This window comes from Colossoma macropomum, unplaced genomic scaffold (genome assembly GCF_904425465.1).
Source record: "Colossoma macropomum unplaced genomic scaffold, Colossoma_macropomum, whole genome shotgun sequence".
In the NCBI taxonomy this organism is placed as follows: domain Eukaryota; kingdom Metazoa; phylum Chordata; class Actinopteri; order Characiformes; family Serrasalmidae; genus Colossoma; species Colossoma macropomum.
This window is the reverse complement of record NW_023494807.1, coordinates 26,446,768-26,467,877: the sequence shown is the minus strand read 5'-3', so window position 1 is coordinate 26,467,877 and position 21,110 is coordinate 26,446,768.

Here is a 21,110-nt window from a genome sequence, read left to right as displayed (position 1 = left end):
GGCTAGTTAATAATCAACAGCAGATCAGTTTCCAAAGGGCGACTGGCAGGTCTTTCTGCAAGTAAACATCAAAAAGATGGCTGTTCAGATGAAGGTAAGAGTTCCATGTATCAGATATGAACCACACATTTTCAGATTTCAGTACCACACATGAAAGGTTACGTTCACATTACCAGGCTGAAGTGGCACAAATATGATTTTAGCCCTAATGTGATACAGATCTGATGTTTTCAGAGCTGTGTGGACACACAAATTGGATCTTGTGGTCCTGGATTGATCTGAATTGAAGCTCAATGTGCTTTTTACTGTTCAAACTATCACACAAAAGGACAAATCTGTGCCTCATGTGAAGAAAAAGATCAGATTTGGGCCACTTTTACCTGCAATGTGAACATACTCATGAAAAATGTCGTCAGGAATTGTGATGCTATGTTTTTGCCTTGTCACCCACCTTTACATCATACAGTATAACATACACTGTGTGTAGTATTGACTGCATTGAATGCAACCACACAATCACTTAATATTACATTCATAAAGGCTGTATATCATCTTATAAAACGTTTAGATTCGGGTCTGTGCATTTGTCAGTTCAAGGGACAGATCTTTCAAGCTTTCTGCAATGACCTTCATCCATGTGGATTGAGCTGTTTACTCCGACACCTTGTAACTTTCAGAAATCCGCGTCGCTTTGTCACCATAATGTCATTTGGGCCGCTGATGGCGCACAACCTGGGACGCGGTAATGGTGGGCATTAATTCACGGGAGTTTCATAGCGATCATTACGGCAAGCCAAGCAGGACACAAATCTTGATAATGTCTCCGGTCAGACTAAGCGGGGACACGAATGAAGGACCTCATACATCTCTGGTCATTTCTAAGCGCTGTTATTGCATTACAGGAAGTAATGCCTCGATGAATGGTCTTCGGACAGGAAATGAGGAGTTCTGATGAGTTTGGAGCGGTGAGTGATAGCAGGAAATGTCATCAACCTAACACCGACACTTAAAACAAGACTCGGCCGTGGGAGGTGAAGTCACAGCTGGGGTTTTTGGGGTAATAAAGTGGCGCTGAGGTTTGTAAAATAGGCCTCAGGTGCATTGTTTTTTACTGTAGACTGTGGAGCAAACTATCACAGTGCATCCAACTATAAAGGCAGCATGGAGCTTCTGTTAGACAGTGGCACAAAGAAAGCTCCAATTCCACATGCTGATCCATTTTACTATGACCAGTGTGGGCGTGTACACTTATCAAATACTCAGGGGCAGATTTGAATAAGGTAAAGGGGACAAAGGCTTAGTTTCAGACTGTATCACCAGACATTAGGTAAGATGTGTAAACAGTGACCTAAAGGGGAGTTCCAATGATTTTTTCACCTTTTGTGTAGTGTAATGTCATTCAGAGTGGTTTGATGTGCAGTGGTTCATTGTAGAGAAACTTACTGACTCAGATTTCTTTACAGTGGTGGAGATAGGAAACAGGGGTCACAATGTCTTCAATGCACATATCCAATGTATTCACCACCAGTGAACCTACACGCGACTTTCGAGTGTTTATATGTAATGTTGATGATAGTAAAATGGTGATAAATCCGAAAAAAATATGTTTTGGGCGCTATTTTGCCCTACAACACCCTGCATGTATCCCTCCACCATGAAAGACTAAAAAAAAAGATGTTGATCTCAAACGCTGATCTCAAAACTATTGTAAAACAAAGTCTCAGGAGCCAAACAACACGTCTTGAAGCCATTTCATGTAATAACTTTCTGTGAGGAAGCTTTAAGAGGCTTTAAACTCTTCAGAGGTCTTGTTTCTATCACCACCACTGTGGTACTGGTACGTTTTTCTAGAATGCAGCATTTAACATCAACATAATGGGAAAAAATGAAACATTACTTTTGCACAAGTCAAATTTTATATTTACTTATTTGTTATTATTATTATTACAGACTAGTACCTATATACATACATACACACACACATATACATACACACACACACACACACACACACACATATATATATATATATATATATATATATGTATTGTTGTTGTCAGAAGAAAACCTCTTCCAGACACCAGACTTTTTTCCAAGGCATTTTGGGACATTTCCTTTGCTCCATTCATCATGAAATTTACGTACAAAGTAAAGGGCAACAGGCATTTTCAAATTATCTCAAAAACTGGAAAACAACAAAAATGGAGATATGAGGTTTTTTTCCGACAGCAGCAATATACATATACAGGTACTGTTATAATAACAGTAACAAAAAAGTACAAACAAATATATGTATACTCACATAAATGTATGTATATACATACACACAATTTTTTATATTGTTGCTGTCGGAACAAAACCTCGTACCTACAAAAAGGTAACTTTACAGGAGAAGAAAAAACGTTCTTAATTTTTAATGGAAGAAAATGGAGAAATATTTTTTTCCAAGTAATTTTGGACCACTTGGTCCGAGCGTCATGAAATTTTGAAATAACATAAAGGGCAGCTGCCTTTTTCAAAGTAGGTCAAAAAATGAAAAATGATAAAAATAGAGATATGAGGTTTTGTCCAGACAGCAGTGATATATATATATCTTATATATCGCTGTTGTCAGAAGAAAACCTCGTATCTTCAAAATGGTAACTTCACAGGAGAAGGAAAAACCTACTTTACTTTTAATGTAAGTCAACGGAACCAGATGTTTTTCGAAGTAATTTTGGGCTGTTTCTTTTGGTCCAATCTTCACGAAATTTATAGACAATGTAAAGAACAGCATATATTTTCAAATCATGTCAAAAAATGACAAAAAGATACAAGGTTTTCTTCCAACAACAGCAATATATATATATATTACACTAAAGTACTCTGTTATGCAGAGGCTCTGTAGGCGTGGCAATGCAGAGGGCCGTGCAACAAGACTCATGTGTAGCACTTGCTCCTCTTTTAAGTGACATTTGTTGTTAATGTTGTTGTTTGTTGGGTTTGAGATGTGTTTATGTGTTTTATGTGCTTTGTTGTGTTGGAGCGTGGGTTTACTTAGCGTAGGCTAATGTTTACCATAAGGAGAAAGCATATGGCTTGGAGTGACCTGCCGTCTATTTCGATTCCTTTTCAAGTGGCTTTTTTGACTTGTTCAACATAAAAGGGCATTTCCCAGCAGAAATTCTGACCACTCCTGCCTCTCCTTTTGCACAAGATTACAATATAAAATGTGCTGTAACTTTTGCACAGGCCATATGTTTTATTTTTTCCTCAATATATTTATTCATCAAATAAACAGTAGTTGTGTATTAAAATGTGTAGAAGCGTGTTCTCTGTAAAGGATGTTTAACTTATTATTACTTAGAAAACCAACAAAATGTATCATTTAACCAGGAGTTCCCCTTTTAGTTCATTCACTGTCTGGGAATTGTTATATTTGTATTGCCACCATGTGTGATCTTCAGAAAAGATGGACTGTGGAAAACTTTAGGACACCACAGGTCAACTCTGAGAGGGATACGTGAGCGTGAACTGGTAAATGAATGAGTAAGCTCTAAATGTGTCGTCTTACTGGATTGCCCACTGTGGACATGCTGGAACACAGCAATGTAGGATATTTGGGCATAACAGTAAATTAAACACTATCATGTCCTCAACACTTTTTTCCCACCTGGTTCTGAGTCATAACGGCTGAGAGGATTAAAGAATCCTCTCTTTTACAGCAGAGTTCAGCTCCTCAGAGAGACAGAGGAGATTAAACCACAAACATATGTGCATATTCCTTGAATTGAAAAGATTAAAAAGGAAAAAAAGATTATTTTAATCCCATATATGTGTCAGCTCTCTCGCTTACGGCCCCTCGGACTGTGCTCCACTGACCCCCCCGGACCATATTTATCCCGCGCTGGCCTCGGCTAAATAATAACGTGAACAAAAAAAAATTATTTGTGTTTTGGTGGGTCAGTGAATGGATGGGTGGACAGTTGGTTTGTTTATTTATTTATTTATTTGACAAAGACAATACAGACAAAAACTGTAACATGAAGACGTGTTGGGGTGTGATGATAAATGTCATTATAATATTGTCACAATCAGACATTTTTGTTGTTTTTTATTTTTTTGCATGATTTAAAAACACCAGTTGGCCTTTACATTGTCTCAAAACTTCATGATGAATGGGCCGACAGAAAACATCCAAAACCTAGAACAAACTCTTGTTCCGTTAACTTCCATTCAAAGTTAAGGATGTTTTTCCTTCTCCTGTGAGGTGAACTTTGGAAATATGAGGTTTTGTTTAGACCATGACAATATTATCATGAAATGTATCATTACACCCCAACACATCTTCATGGAACAATGTTAGTCTGTATTGTCTCTGTCAAACAATAGCAAAGACATGCATTGTGGTTTTTGTTGTGTTGGATGGTTAAAAAGATACATTTCCGATACATGAATACAAAAGAAATGCTTGGTGAAAGCATAATAAAAACAAATAAATACAAATAAACAAATACATTTTAATAAAAATCAAAGTCAACCTGAAAACAACATTGACCTTTTTTATTTCATGTCTTTGCTCCTATTAAGCACCATTTATCACATTACATAATTTAAAAAACAGTTTTTTCAAAATATAGAGACTTTTTCCCACCTCTAAACATCTTCTGATCATTAGAGAGAAAATGCTCAGCTGGCTCAGAGACCCTCAATAATGAGTTACACTTCAATATACGGCCCGGCGTGGAAGGAAGATGAGTTATGATTCCTCACTCATGCTGACTTTGACAGAATATGTATTTTTTTACCCAATTTGTTTCAATAAGATCACAGTATTGACAGAAACATACCTTATAAAGACATTTTTCATGTCTTCATAAGCATCTGTTTCACCTGTCTGCAGTTGTTCTATTACCTTTACATAAGCATTCATTGACTTTTTCCTGATCAAAATAATAATAATAATAATAATAATAATATAATATTTTTTATTTATATAGCACTTTTCATGTTGGTGGCAGATCAAAGTGCTTTACAGACAGATGATAAAGCTTAACAGTAACACAAGAAATTATAAGTTTCAATGTAGAATCATAAGAAAATGACACAGATCAAATTAAAAGATAAAAATACCACAAGATGTAGAGTTTTAACTCAGTGCTGAGTTAAAGAGATACGTTTTTAGATGCTTCTTAAAGGTGAGCACTGAGTTTGACTGTCTAATAAAAGGTGGAACTGAGCTCCACAGTTTAGAAGCAGAATAACTCAACGAGTCTCTCCATGTTTTCTGTATTTTACAGAGGGTATTTGCAGAAGGTCAGTATCTGCAGATCTAAGATCATGTGCTGGAACATAAACAGACAGACAGTCTGTGATGTAAGTGGTGCTATGAGATCATTTAGAGCCTTAAAAACTAGTAGCAGAACTTTAAGATCTATCCTGAACGATACAGGCAGCCAGTGCAGTTCTTTTAAAACAGGAGTGACCTGATCTCTCTGTTTTGTTTTTTGTTAGGATGCTGCTGTATTTTGTATGAATTTCTTAGGAAGTATTATTTTCTTAGGAAGTCCAGTAAGAAGATCATTACAGTGATCAACTCTGCTTGTAACAAATGCATGAACAAGTTTGTCTGTGTTGCTCTGAGATAGAAAAGGCTGAACTTTAGCAGTACTTCTCAGATTACAGGAAGCTACTATAGTGACTACAGTTACATGCGGGATAAGATCAATGAACTATTCATGATTTTCATTCATAATAACTTGCATACAGAGGCAGGTTCAGAAGCGGCCATGTATCTCCTTTTCTAGTTGTGTGGTTTGCATTGAAAGTTTAGAATCTGCACATACTTTCTCCACTTCTTTTTGTGCTAGTCAGAAATAAATCATAATAAAATAAAAAAAATGAACTTAACCCCAAGTTTTATTACATAATTCTGTAACCTAAAAAAGCTCCATTAGTTTGCATTGAAGTCCCTGTAGTTACTGAATAATAAGCCTTAGTATGTAATAAGCCTGGAATGTTAAGGCGTTTATTGTAATTCATAGAGAAATAATTCATATCAAATTACATGTTTTGTTCTCAGCGACGATGACTGCAGCTTCAAAGGGATTGTGAACAATTGGACAATTCTATGCAAAAGTTTGGGCGCCCCTGGTCAAATTACAACAGTTTAACATACTGGAAAAAAATAAAATATAAAACATGTTTTGCACTGGCCACATTTTATGTTTGCAAATAAACAGTAGAAAAGCATTAAATCACGCAGACGCATGTCCTCTGTTGAGGATGTGTTCACTTATTTTCATTCCATCAGCAAAACATGGAGTTCGACCAGAGGCACCCAAATTTTGCATACGATTACACAATTAATTTGTTTTTGTTTAAAGCAATGGATGAACAGAAAAGAAAAACAAATAAATTAAGTAGATCACAGAAGATAATAAGATAATACTTGACCTCCTTAAGATCCCTGTTTACTAAAGAATAGTACAAAGACCCCCATCGCCCCCCCCGCTCCTCCGCCTACAAACAAAAAAAAACCCAAAACACATACACACACAGACTGCAGGGGTCAAGAGCAGGTTCAAGAGTGCCATCTGCGCGTACTGATTTATTCACAGTCCTGTTCTGTGTGTGTTATTGTGTTTTTAGATCACAATAACAATGTTCACAACAGCCTAAACAACACTTTCTCCATGCGTCAAGAATTCCGGTTCTTCTTCTTGCGCATACATGATACGAGCGTTACCGGTCAGGTCCGTCATCAGACGAGGATTGGAAGTAATTAAGTTGTTTATTGATGCAGAAGGAATGATGTGGAGCTCCGCGGCGCGGGAGGTGTCTCACTCGGCTTTGATCTTGCATGACGGAGTCCAGCTGGACAGCGAAGGCGCCGTCCAATAAAGCACAAAAGAAGACCTGAGGGGTTTGGACTGGTCACAACTGATGCTGGATGAAGAAATGGGGTCATAAGTTGGTGCTTAAATGTAAATGAATGATGTATGGTTATTTGAGGACAAGGGAAGAAAAGATGCATGAGTTTCCTTTTTTAATTAAATATTTTTAATTTTTAATTTTTAATTAATTAATTTAAAGTGGTCCAATTAGGCACATTAAAGGGGATAGTTTGGTAAAAAAAAAAAAAAAAGTACATTTAGCTGTGTTCCCTTTATTTCAAATGTAGTCCAATACATGTTTGATGTCTGAAGCAGGGAACCAACACGGCCTAATGATTTCTGTTTCCTAATGATATCATGTTGTATATAAACTTTGCAAACATTGTATTAATGCTCTTATTTTTGGTGTGGCATCAGCATAGATCAGAGGTCAGCAACATGCGGCTCTTTTACTGCCCTTTTGCGGCTCCACAGCAGAATATTTTAAGTAAAAATAAAAAAACCTCATTTGCAGTAAAATAAATCTCTGCTGATCATTCTTACAGTTTTAACAATAAATGGTCTTAAATGTTGGTGTTAATGTAGCCTATATCTGCTAAGTGACCCTTTAACCCTGAAGGCTGGCGCGCAGACTGCTGATCACATAGCAACGCAGCTAACAATCTGGCCTAGCTAGTAGCTAACGAAAAGGCAAAGAAAAAGATTTAAGATGATCGATAATTTGGAGATGATCTGACTTATTTGCATGTATCCAGCTGGTTTCCTGATACGTTTAATCTGCAACGAGAAACTGTCAAACACTAAAAAGTCACGACTTCAAGACTGAAGTCAACTTCTCGTTCTCCAGCTTGTTTGAATTTTCCCATTCCCCCTTAATTGGTGCGGCAGTTGCATTCTGACGCCACTGGCACCTTTTAAGGTGGAAGGAAAATTCAAACAAGAAGCTGGTGAATGAGAAGCGACTTCAGCCTCATAAAAATTGAACGTTGAGAGACATTTTACAAAAAACGATTCCACTTTTGGAAAAGTTTCCTCCCGGAGATGCGAGAAAAGCAGCTATAGCTGAGCTAAAGTTTAAAGCGGAGCAAAGTAAATCTGCATTTTCGTTTATATTAAATTTGTTAGCCTACACTAACAAATTAGCACATACTGAGACATATTTACAGCCAAGATGGTTAAATGGACAAAAAATATTGTGGCTCCCAAGGTGGTTTGATTTTTGCTGAAAGAACAAAGTGGCTCTTGTTTTACTCAAATGCTCCATCTTAACCCATTCATTTTGGACTAGCTAGGGGGCGCCCTTTAGCATTTCAGAAACACGGAAGACATTACAGAGTGGTAATTCTCCTCTGTACAAGTTCTCTGGCGCAGCTAGTAGTGGGATGCTACACATGGTTAAGCTTTGGTTGGAACCGAAAGGGTTAAATTCTTGAACAGAAAATTATCCTATTGGGATTTTTTTTCCTTTATGGTATCTATGTAGATACAGCCAAGCAAGATCTCCCATTGTTTAGGATTTAAGCAGCTGAACTGAAGGCCTAACATGTAATATTGACATACAACATAATTAGGAAAGGACAGTGAAATCAAACAATCGTGTTTTGATTTATTATGTCTAGGAATCATTTTGCTGAGTCACAGCCCGACCAGTCAGTTGTGAGAAATGGAAAACAGCAGCAGCTCTATGTCAGGATTCTACGGAGCCCTGATGATGACATCCTGTACAAATAAAAATAATGCTTGGCCACGACTTAGTAAGGCATGGGAATAAGACGATTAAGTCGTGGCCACGACTTAGTAAAGCGTGGGAACAAGATCCTAATGCGTGGCCACAACTTAGTAAGTCGTAATCTTGTTCCCACGCCTTACTAAGTCATGGCCACGCATTATTTTTATTTATACAGGATGTCATCATAATCATCTCATTCCCATGCCCTACTAAGTCGTGGCCATGCATTATTTTTATGAGATTTTTATGGGATGTTTTTATGTAGGATGTCATCATCAGGGCTCCGTAGGATTCTTTACTGAAAGAGTCACTGTAAAACTACTGCACAGCACTGCTCACATTTAATCTAGAATGGATGAGACATTGTGAATCGGTCTTAGCTTAGTGCTAACATACCAGTAGAATCACATAGGGGCGCTAACAGAAATGAGCATTGTTATAGAGTTGTTTTTTTTCCTCAAGTTTTTCACATTTATGACCTGAACTGACGGTCTAGTTGTAGCCACGATTCATCGAGTTTTGCACTGGAGGCTAACATAACTAGGTAAGCAATGGAAGCTTATCATGGCTTTTGGGACAAAACCTTCTATTTGAAAATGCCAGTCTGCGTTCTTTATATTTACATGTTCTATATATTTTTAGGCCGGGTGGTAGACCCTTTGGAGCTCCCAGAGTTGTTGTGCATTTGTGGTGTCATCAAACATGTGAAAGGTGTTATATAATTGTGCAGAACAGACCCTGACTCTTCTATTTCATGTTCTATTAACATCCAATTAAAGTTAAGAACATTTTTTTCCTTCTCCTGTAAGGTCACCATTTGGGAGATTTTGAGATTCAATGGACATGATATGTGGGCCTACACCAATTAGCATGATGCTAATTGTATGCCTAAAATCATCACACAATTTGGCTGCTAAGTAATCTCAATCAGACAACATTGGCAAACTGGACAAAAAAAAAAACAAAAAAAGGGCAAAAGTGCCCAGCATAGCTAAATATCTTGTCCGAACTTTGTCCAGTATAACATACACTGGAAACTACATGAGACTCGACCCAGTTTGAGCTAAGTGCAATGATTTAGGCATGCAATTAGCACAATGCTAACTCATATAATAAGCTTCCATTACTTGTTAGCGACATTAGCCTTATAGCCTCAGTGTAAAACTAAAGAAACAAACTTCAGACACCAAACATATCTTTAACAATGACTACACTGGGGTCATTTTAACCAAACATCAAATAGTTTGTAATATATTTGTTCACACTGATTTATTTTCAGGCATTCATATTCCCTTTTGTGAAGGCCGCATCTAATAAGGTTCCATCAAAGCCCTTGCAGGTTCCACAGGGGAGCCTTCAGTCTCTTTATGGATCAGGCATTAAACCGCATGTGTCCAATTGTTTCTGCTCTAATTAGAGATGTGTAACGCAGCAGCATTCACCTCGTACTCCTGCAGCGCAGGCCGCGTGTTCTAGAGATTTGGGGTTTTAAGCCTGTTTGTGGACACAGGGCTGACACAAAGGAGAAATAATTAGTCTTAATTAAGGAGAGGAAGAAGTCTGTAACCTTCCGCAGCAGCTGTTCTTCTTAAGGCTATTCACAGCCAACCTGCTCTGCATAGAGATAAGAGGGCAGATGTGTCACAGAAAGTGAACAACAAAATGTATTCTACATTATAAAGAGGCTGCTGGAGTGAAATAGATGTTGAAGGTGCTGCAGACAGTGTGCTTATGGGGCTGAAATTCAATATGATGATTATGATTATGATCTAATCACATACACACACTTGTTTTATATGATATGAAGGCTGGGAGACGTACATTATGACCCATGTGTGTTATAATTATGTAAGTACCTATATGTAATGATAATATGTCCCTTATGAACAATAAACAGTGCCTTGCAAAAGTATTCAAACCCCCTTAAAAGTCATCAGATTTGGATTATTGGAGACTTATTTCAAAAGGCTGACCCTCAAAGGTAATTCATTTAAAGTGGTATTAGTTTTATAAAGAAAATATTGCATGACAAAAATGATTGAACAATGCTGTTTGCATAAGTATTCAACCTCTGTGCTGTGGAAGCTCCTAGTTTACGCTAATGAAAGATATTGCCCTAACTAGGACACGACTGGCTTACAATTGGCCTCCTCCTGTGAATCATTCAAGAAGTTCATTTTTTTCTGGATAAAAGACCCCCTTATTCAAGGACCATTGGTCAGACTGTGGATCTGAAGGAAAACTATAAAAATGAAAACAAAAGAGTATTCTAAAAGAGAGGAAAATAGAGATGAAGCTATAGACATGCACAAGAAAAAGAAAAAAAGCTACAAAATAATATCCAAGTGTTTGGATGTCCCAATAAGCGCTGTTGGATCAATTGTGAGGAAAAGATGCATCATACCACTCACCTGCCTAGACAAGGCCGTCCCTCAAAACTCATCATCAGAGCAAGAAGGAGACTCTGTGAGGGAAATCACTGTGAAGGAGCTACAGAGTTCAGTGGCTGAGACTGGAGTCTTAAAAGCTCTGCATACAACTGGCCTGTATGGAACGGTGGCTGGAAAGAAGCCATTTCTGCAGAAACAAAAAACAAATCAAAGCATATCTGGTTCCATTTACAATGTGGGTTATGGTTTTGTGGTTAGATGAGATGAAAATGGAGCTTTATGGCCAACTTTCAAAATGCTGTGTATGGTGCAAACCTAACGCTGCTCATTCCTCAACAAGCACCATCCCAACAATGAAGTGTGGTGGTGGCAGTATCATGTTGTTGACGCTTTTCCTCAGCAGGGACAGGGAATCTTATTAAACCTGAAGGATGGATGGAAGGTGCAAAATCCAAGAAGATACTGCAAGACAATCTTCGTCCATCTGCTAAAAAACTAAAGCTCTGAGAAGTCTCATCTTGCAGCAGTACAATGATTTCAGAGCAACACAGGAGTGGTTGAACAACAAAAAGATGAATGTTCAACAATGCAAAAGGCGAAGTCTGGACCTCAATCCAATCAAGAATCAGAGTCACTGTGTGAAAATTGCACAAGTGTCATCCAACCAACCTGAACAACGAAATCTGCCAGGAAGAGTGAGCGAACTTTAGGAACTTTTTCAAGAACTAATAAAAACTTTGTTCTTTTCTCAGTAGGAGCTTCTTGACAGCTACACATCCTTTCAGACTCATAGCGCTGAATCATCTTCTCACAGTGGAAGGATGGACAGAAACACCTGTGGATGTTTTCAGATCTGAAGCAGCTTGATTTTCTCCTCTCTCTCAGAGATGAAAGCTTTAAGTGCTGTTTATCTGATGGGGACAGTTTAGGTGTCTAGCAGGTCTTCAGGTGGTTGTTAGGAGTCTCGTTTTCTCTGCAGCTTTTTATCATTTTAATCAACTCCAGTTTTGGAAACTCCAGTTTTTTCATTTTGTTTGTCTGCTTTCCTCTTCCTTATGGAAGTGGATTGTCTTACAGCACCCTCCACAAATATTGGCACCCCTGGTAAACATGAACAAAACAGGCTGAATTCAAAATATTAACACAAACCTAATCAATATTTGTGCAGTGACTGACAGAAAAAAACTTATTCTTATAAAGAAATAAATATTTTTCCCAAATCTATGTGTGCCACAATTCAGTGCCCAATATTTTTGGGGGGAACTGTATATCTAATCGTCTCAGCAGTGTCACAAATGCATATGGAAACTAACCCTAACCTTAACCTCAAGAAACGAAAAGAAATAGTTTTGTTCTTTCAACAAAAAACACTTTACCAAGTCAGGATAATTGGCGATGTCCAAAATGTCCAAACCAAGAACCAGTTAGGAACCTTTAATTCTAAAAACTTTTACATTATGTTTAGAGTCTTTAAACTTTAAAGTTAGAATAAATGGGAACTTATAACTCATTTTCCCTCCACTATATGATGTATTTGTGAGCGAAACATGCTATCATGGAGGGAGGGTTGGGGTGGGAGGGGGAGTGGAAACATGATATTATTGGTTAATATTATTTTTCCTGCCCACTGGTGCACAGTGACATCATCAAAAAATCAGAAGATGTTTTGAGGTGGTAAAAAATAATTACATTTTCATGGATGATTATAGGAAAACAAGAGTTTTGTCTTTTAAATGATATGAGATGATGAACTGTGCTTACTATAAACAAACAAGGTAAAAAATTTTGATTTCTGTTTGACTTTTAAAAAAGGCTTTTAATTTCTTCAGAATTCTTTAAAGAACAAACCACTGAAAAGATCTTTATGGAGCCACAAGTGGTTCTTCTGCGGCATCATTCCAAAAAAACTGGTTTTGCCTCTTTATTTTTGAGAGTGAGGAACGCTCTGCGCTCTGTGCTCTTCCACTCAGTGTTGCAGATCTAGTGTTACTCAACAGACCCGGCAGACCGTCACTGGCCAGCGCTCACTTGTCAGTGCACGCATGTCACCATGGCTTCCGTCCGGGTTAAACAATAAATACCTCAGTCTCTCAGCGCAGAGGGGGTGAAGCTTGAGAAATCAGAACAGAATTTTTCCATTACAGTTCAGCTCAGAGCTCTCAGCGGCCTGCAGAAACCTGCTATTATCAACTAATTACCATCCGCTCCATGAGAGAGTGAGCGTTTCACAGCTGAAAATACCTCTCAGTCATTACATCATGATGAAATCGTTGTCAGACCTGAAACATGAAACATGCAGATGTGAAGGAATTACATGTCCTCAAAGAGTACATACATAAATAAGTAAATAAATAAGTAAACAAATAAGTAAGTTAGTAAGCGAATGCAAATATTGGTGCCCTTTTTGCAGCACATGAAATGAAATATGTATGTATATGTATGTATGCAGACAAATAAGTAAATAAGTGAGCAAATAAATAAGGCACCAATTTTAAAAAGGTCTTTGTGCAACATATCACCAGGCTAAATGTGTATGCTTGCCGGTGTATCAGAATAAATAAATAAATAAATAAATATTTATTTCTTCGGACAACATGCCATTTAAGTAAATGTGTGGCAGTGTACTGTAATACACCAACAAACAAACAAACAAAAAAATTAAATAATTACAATAACTAACTAAAGAAATAAACAAATAAATAAATGCCAATAACAGCACTTTGTTCAACAAAATATCAAGCTGTCTATGTATGTGTGCATGTGTACTGTGATAATGAGTAATATATATTTTTTTTTTGGGATTTTCACCCAATTTTCTCCCTAAACTTAGTCGTCTCCAATTCCACCCGCTAGTTAGGACTCCCCCAATCACACGATACTATCAACGCTAGGAGGGCAAAGGCTAACACAGGCTTCCTCCGAGACCTTCTTTTCGAGCTGCCGCTCACGCAACGTCACTGGACAGTTAAACGCGCTCAGAGGAAAGTGCCAACCGGCAGATCTGTTACGTCAGCTAACAGACGCCAGCGCTGGCTAGCATCGTGTTGAGTGATGGGGGGGAGAAGGGGGGACATCCTACCCACCCAGAGAGAGCGAGGCCAATTGTGCTCTCTCGGACTCCCGGCTACACATAAACAACAAACAAGCAAACAAATGAATGAAAAGTAGCTCAGGGGTTGGCCTAGGCCCCAAAAGCTCTGTAACAGGGTGGCACTATAGCAAATGGTTTACCCAATTGGTTCATCATAGCCAAGCAACTGTAACTATGCCCAGGATACTTCTGAAAAACTTTACAATATGCTGTAGCATATTTATAAATCTGAAACCTGGCCAATTTCCCAAGAGTTTGTTGGAAAGAGTGAATTGTTACTCATTTCTCAAATCAAAGACAAAAGAGGAGATGTGTAAGATCTCAGTTAGTGTGTGGAAGAGGCCATTACCAAACTAGGAAAGAGCATTTCCAGAAGAAGAATTGTTAAACCAATCATCTTGTTGCAACTGAAGCTGAAAGTGAGTCAGCAGCCAGCCAACGCTGTTTTAGCCAGCCAACCTGGGACCCCCTGAATACCAGGTGGTATTTGTACACTGTAACCATACATCAAGAACCATTTAGGAATTTACATTTTTAAAAGTGAATGCATAAAAATGTAGCCGATTAAAGGGGAAATATACAGATTTTTTTTTTAATTCTGCGTAATTCAATCACTGAGATGTAAACAAAGTCATTCAGAGTGGTTTAATGTGAGATTGTCCATTGTATAGAAACTTACTGACTCAGATTTCTTTACAGTGGTGGTGATGGGAACCAGGAGTCATGATGTCTGCAACACAAATACAACCATTTTCTTTACTATTCAAACCCATCAGTGACCCCACACCTGTCTTCTGAGTGTTTACATGTAATAATGTTGATGGTAAAAATCTGAAAACAAAAAGGTTTTCTTTGGGGACTATTTCACCTTACAGCACCCTGCATGTACCTCTCCAACATGAAGAGATTTGAAAAAACTATATTTGAGGCCAAAGTCTTTCTAAAACTGTAAAACAGTGTCTTAGACATTAGGCGGTGTGTTCAGAACCATTTCAAGTAAAATGACTCCTCAGACTCTCTTCAGACTTCAGACGTCTGGTTCCTCTCACCACAACTGTGAACAATTCTGACTCGGTAAATTTCTCTAGAATGGAGGATTTCACATCAAACCACTCTGAATGACTTTTATTATATTTATTATATATTTAATTATGCAGAAAATTTTAAGAATCAGTTGTATTCCTCTTTAAAAAAAAGGTATCATTGTGATTTATCTAAAATAAAGTTAGATTCAGATAAATCTGAATTTTGCCCTCTATTTGAATCTTCTGGGTGTGTATTAAGCGGTTTTAAAGCAGGATGTGTTGGTATATGACCAGAGCTTCAGCTGCCCATCATCATGGATTAAACCTACACCAGCAATCCCAATTACAGCAGAGAAGAGGCCAATCAATTACAACGCGTGCTCTTGCACAGCTCATTCATGAGAACAGGAATTAATCTACTTCACACACTAAGCAGGGCAGATGAGGAGCGTGGCTGCAGCAGCCTGCGGCGGGGCTGGGATTAATAACGCTCAGTTGAGAACAAGCTCAAGGTTTTCATTTTCGCACGACGCGAGCCTGCGTGTGACAGGAGCGTGTAATGCACATTGCAATTTAGATATCAGCTGAGAGAGATAGTGAACACTGAGGCGCCAGCCAGACAATTATCAGCAAGCTTTCCTCCCTCAGCCGTGCACTGCAACCTGCAGCCAACTGAACAAAGGCCCGATTTAGGATGATGGCATGTTGCACAAGGGGCTCTTCGATTGTTTATTTATTTATATGTTTCTTTCTTTACTTGTTTATTTATTTATTGCAGTACTCATGCACATGTTTCTTGGTGTTATGGGACCTGTTATTGGCATTAATGCATTTATGAATTTGTTTGTTTGCTTGTCTGTTTGTTTATTTATTTATCACAGTACACATGTACACGTACATTTATGCCTTGCTGGTATGTTGCTCAAAAGGTCCTTGTATTGGCTTTTTATTTATTTACTTTTATGTATTTATTGCAATACACATGCAAACATACACACTAAGCTTGATGATATGTTGTGCAAAGGGTTCCTCTATAGATTTTTGTAAAATATATTAATCTACTTATTTGCTTATTTGCTTATTTCTTATAGTACACATGCACACAGTGGTATGCTGAGAGCATGTTGCACAAAGGGCAAAAGATCCTGTTACTGGCATTAATATAGCTAATTTATACCTGATATTAGTGAGTTTGCAACACATAAATATCTACATATACACTATATTGCCGAAAGTATTCGCTCGTCTGCCTCCACACGCATATGAACTTGAGTGACATCCCATTTTTGAGTGAAAGCCCAACACCATAATCCCCCCTCCACCAAACTTTACACATGGCACAATGCAGTCAGACAAGTACCGATCTCCTGGCAACTGCCAAACACAGACTCGTCCATCGGATTGCCAGACGGAGAAGCGTGATTCGTCACTCCAGAGAACACGTCTCCACTGCTCTAGAGTCCAGTGGCGGCGCATTACACCACTGCATTCGACGCTTTGCATTGCGCTTGGTGATGTAAGGCTTCGATGCAGCTGCTTGGCCATGGAAACCCATTCCATGAAGCTCTCTACGCTGTTCTTGAGCTGATCTGAAGGCCACATGAAGTTTGGAGTTCTGTAATGATTGACTCTGCAGAAAGTTGGTGACCTCTGCGCACTATGCGCCTCAGCATCCGCTGACCCTGCTCTGTCATTTACGTGGCCGACCACTTCATGGCTGAGTTGCTGTCGTTCCCAATCACTTCCACTTTGTTATAACACCACTGACAGTTGACTGTGGAATGTTTAGTAACAAGGAAATTTCACGACTGGACTTGTTGCACAGGTGTCATCCTATCACAGTACCACGCTGGAATTCACTGAGCTCCTGAGAGCGACACATTCTTTCACTAATGTTTGTAGAAGCAGTCTGCATGCCTAGGTGCTTGGTTTTATACACCTGTGGGCCCTGGCCAGTTAAGGTGCTAAACCTCAGACATCCGTTCTGTTTTACTCTTTGGAGTTTGGGTATCATCATGCCTGGACCAAAAGAGCTCTTTCTCTTTATTCAAAAAATACTGTCCCATGTTTTTCTGTCACTACTGAAACATTAAGAGTTTTAGTCCATAGGCAGAGCCTCATTTTAGCCACGCCTCTGCATTTTATGGCAGTTAAATTCCATTCTTTTGGACTAAATTTGTTCCAAAGTCTGAAAATCAGTGTGGAACATTAAGAATTGTCACCTCTGAAACACATTTTCTGCAATTACGTGAACTCCTTTTGTGTTTTAATAAATATATCATGATTTTATGTGTGTACAACTGTTCAGAACTGTGTTTGCTGGTCATGTACTGGCTAGTGTTTTCGAGTTCTGCTCAAAATGAGCTAAAATTAGCTAAAATGATCAGTACCAAAACAGCCACTACCAGAAAATGTAAAGTTTCAGCAGTGTTATGAATGCTTTTTTGTGACAAAATGAAATGCCTGCAGGACTGTACTGGGATCTATTAATAAGGAGTTGTTGTGTGAGTGATGCTAAAAAGTGGTGATTTTTTTTTGTACCACAAAACATTAGGAGTGAAGTAAATATATCACAGCTCAAATATTTAAATGAAAAATTGATAAATTTTGTCCAAAACACAGTGCAAGGGTGTCAACATGACATGCAGACATATTGTTTGGCATGCAGTCAGATTGTTAATGTTAATGTCCTTTTTTCACCAGGAGTGATGCTATGACATAGATTACAGTGTGGACTGTTTGTTAGTGTAGTTTTAGTGACATTAAGTCAGATGTCGGCATAAATAGAGCGGAAAATTTTCCTTTGTTTTTTTTCAGAGCTTGTTGTGATATATACCATTCACACCCCGGCCCATACGGTCCATATACAGAATCTACACCACAAAAACAGCCTGTTTTGAATTTACAGTTTCTGTGATGTATGTATATATATATATATATATATATATATATATATATATATCTCTGACTGTTCAGGCTACAGCCATTCAGCCCCACCCATTCATACCAAAGTTATGAGGAGTATTTCAATCTGAACTGCTTTTGGGTGAGACACAATACAGGACAGAACAGAGGTCATTTACATATATCAGTCTTAAAGGCACAATAACAACAACAGTATGTTTAATTCTAAGAGATAAAGAATCTTAGAAAAATAATGCCAATGTAAAAATACATAAATACACAAAGTACATAAAATCATACAAACTTCATACAAGATGTGGGCCCTTTTGCAACAGTGGGCCTCTAACAGTTAAAGGGGATTTTTGTCAATATTCTGTGAAGCTTTTCCAACCTAGCTGCTATGAAACACATCAACAGGCCAACTGCACATTTAACCTGAAAATATCTGAATAAATATCAAGCTGTTATTTCAACAAACTTCGAAAACTGGCTTCTTTATAGAAATAGCCCACTCTTCACTTTGTAAAGAAGAATTTTACCATGTGACCCCTGTGTTGGTCATTGATTGCTGTGATATGACTGCTGTGGCCTCTACGCTGAAGCCTCCAACATAAACACATAGATGACCCGTTCTGGTCTTGTCACTCTGACCTGTACTCGAAAATAGGTCAGTCATCCTTGTCTATGAAAAAAGCCAGCATATTTTGCTGTTCATTTACAAAGCTGTTTCACAGATACACATTTGCATTACTCTTGACCACTTCACACACAGATTATTCCACTTGTGCACATAATTCATATATTTTTTATCTTCCACAGAATTTGCATTCTTTAAAATGTGTACAGTTTCAATCATAATTCAATTCTGATTTCTTCTCGGTCTCCACCTCACTGTTGTAAAGGTATCATTTGATTGTATGGTGCTGCTTTATGTTACATATACAAACCTTGATTTCAAAAAAATTGGCACATTATGTGAAATGCAAATAAAAATAGAAACCCTATTCTAAAATTGATGCCTACACACAGGGCAGTTTAAGAGAAGGAACACTGTGTGACATTTGCACAACAATTGATGCAATCATATAAAAGGAACATGCAGGAAAGGTCTACACTTTTATGAGGAATGATGGGTCAGAGCTCACCACTTGGGTCAGTTAATAATCCAACAGTTTAAGATCAACAAGTGATTTTTTTGCATTCCACAGTGCACAATCTCATCAAAACCTTCATTTTTTGTGTGGAAAGGGCAAGAACGAAAACCTTAACTGAATGGCTGTGACCTTCAATCCTTGAGGCGGCATGCATTTGAAACAAGAATGCTTCTGTGATGGATATCACCGCATGGACTTGGTAATACTTTGACCAACTGTTGTCAGTGAACACTGTTTTTTGTTGCATCCACAAATGCAAGTTAAGACTGTACCATGCACAGTGTAATCAATATGTCAATATAGTCCAGAAACACTGCCAACTTCTCTGGGCTCAGCTCATCTAAAATGGACTGATATGCAGTGGAAATATCTGCTGTGGTCTGACGAGTCGACGATTTATTAATGGAAGTAATGGATGTTGTGTTTCCTGGCCAAAGCAGAAAACAACCATCCAGATTGTTACTATTGTAAAGTTTACAAGCCAGGGTTTGTCAAGGTAAGGGATTGTGTTACTGGGTAACCTGCACATCTCTGAAGGCACCATTAACACTGCATGTTATATGCATAATTTTGAGCAACATATGCTGCTTTTTAGATGATGGCTTTTTCAGAGATGTTCATGTTTTTTTCAGCATCACAGCACCAAGCTACATTCAGCATTTATTACAACAGCATGGATACATAAGGGCTAGACTGGTCCAAAACTGTCTCCCATTGAAAACATGTGGCCATTATAAAGCCAGAAAAACAGATGGACTACAGTCTGTAATTGTAGAACTACAAAGTGAACCTATATGATAAGTGGAGCTGTTAAAATGGACAGTGAATGTAGATATATGGAGGTGGTTTTAGCCCTTGTGTGGTGTTGATGTGTTTGTTACTCAGTGGTCTGGTGACCCACCACATTATTGTTTTTTAAATCAATACAGCCATAACAATTTATGTAAAAATACCAGATGTTTAAAATATCACGTCCCCAGCGTTGGGTTCTCCTTTAGCAGCTGTAGCCAGTCAGCAGCCTGTCCATGTTGTCCACCCTCACACTCACACACACACACACACACACACACACACACACACACACATATATAAACACATACACACACAGACACACACACTAACAGCAGGCCATGTAGGAGGAGAACAGAGTGAAGGACACAGGACCTCCACACTTTTACTCCCCGCAGGTTCACCCAACACCACATGTGTAATATAAATGTGTAGGAGGTGAACAGAGTGAAGACACTGAAAATGTGTTATTTTATATGTTCTTCACAGAAAATGAGCAAAGGGTTAATGATATGGCCAGTCAATGTATATTTAGACACATATCATGCTATAGCCAGACCCCTCTGTCGATGCCACTTTTGATCTCATTTGGGTTTCCTTGCCTAAATAAAGATCTGAACTGAGTTCAATGTGATAACATTGAGCTGAAACAGATGCTCCAATAGGTTATAGGCTATTCCAGAAAGTTTCCAAAAAACCCCAAAATATTCCTTCTATTTAAAATTTCGTAATACTTTACTAAGCCAAAGTGAAACTTTCCATGTAAACAGTTCATTTCTATTATTACTATAAATCATGACTAATGTATTTCATCAGTTGAGTCACCAACTCTCCTCCCTTTTGCTGCACAGTGAAACAGCACCATCTATTGGTGATGGCTGTAACTGCAAGAAGTGATATGACCACTGATCCTTGAAGAGATCTTCATAAAAACCTATTTATTAAAATATTTTAAGAACTTACATTCGGTCCACTGCATTAAGCATAATAATAATCTGTTTGTCGTAGTTGTAATGGCTTGTGAAGTTAAGTGACAAATCCATCACCAAAAGGCTAATATTTATGCTGTACAGGTGAATTTACACTCATTGTCTACTATTTCAGAAACTCCTAACTTTTACTTGCAAAAACTGCAAATCAAGCAAAGAAGTTG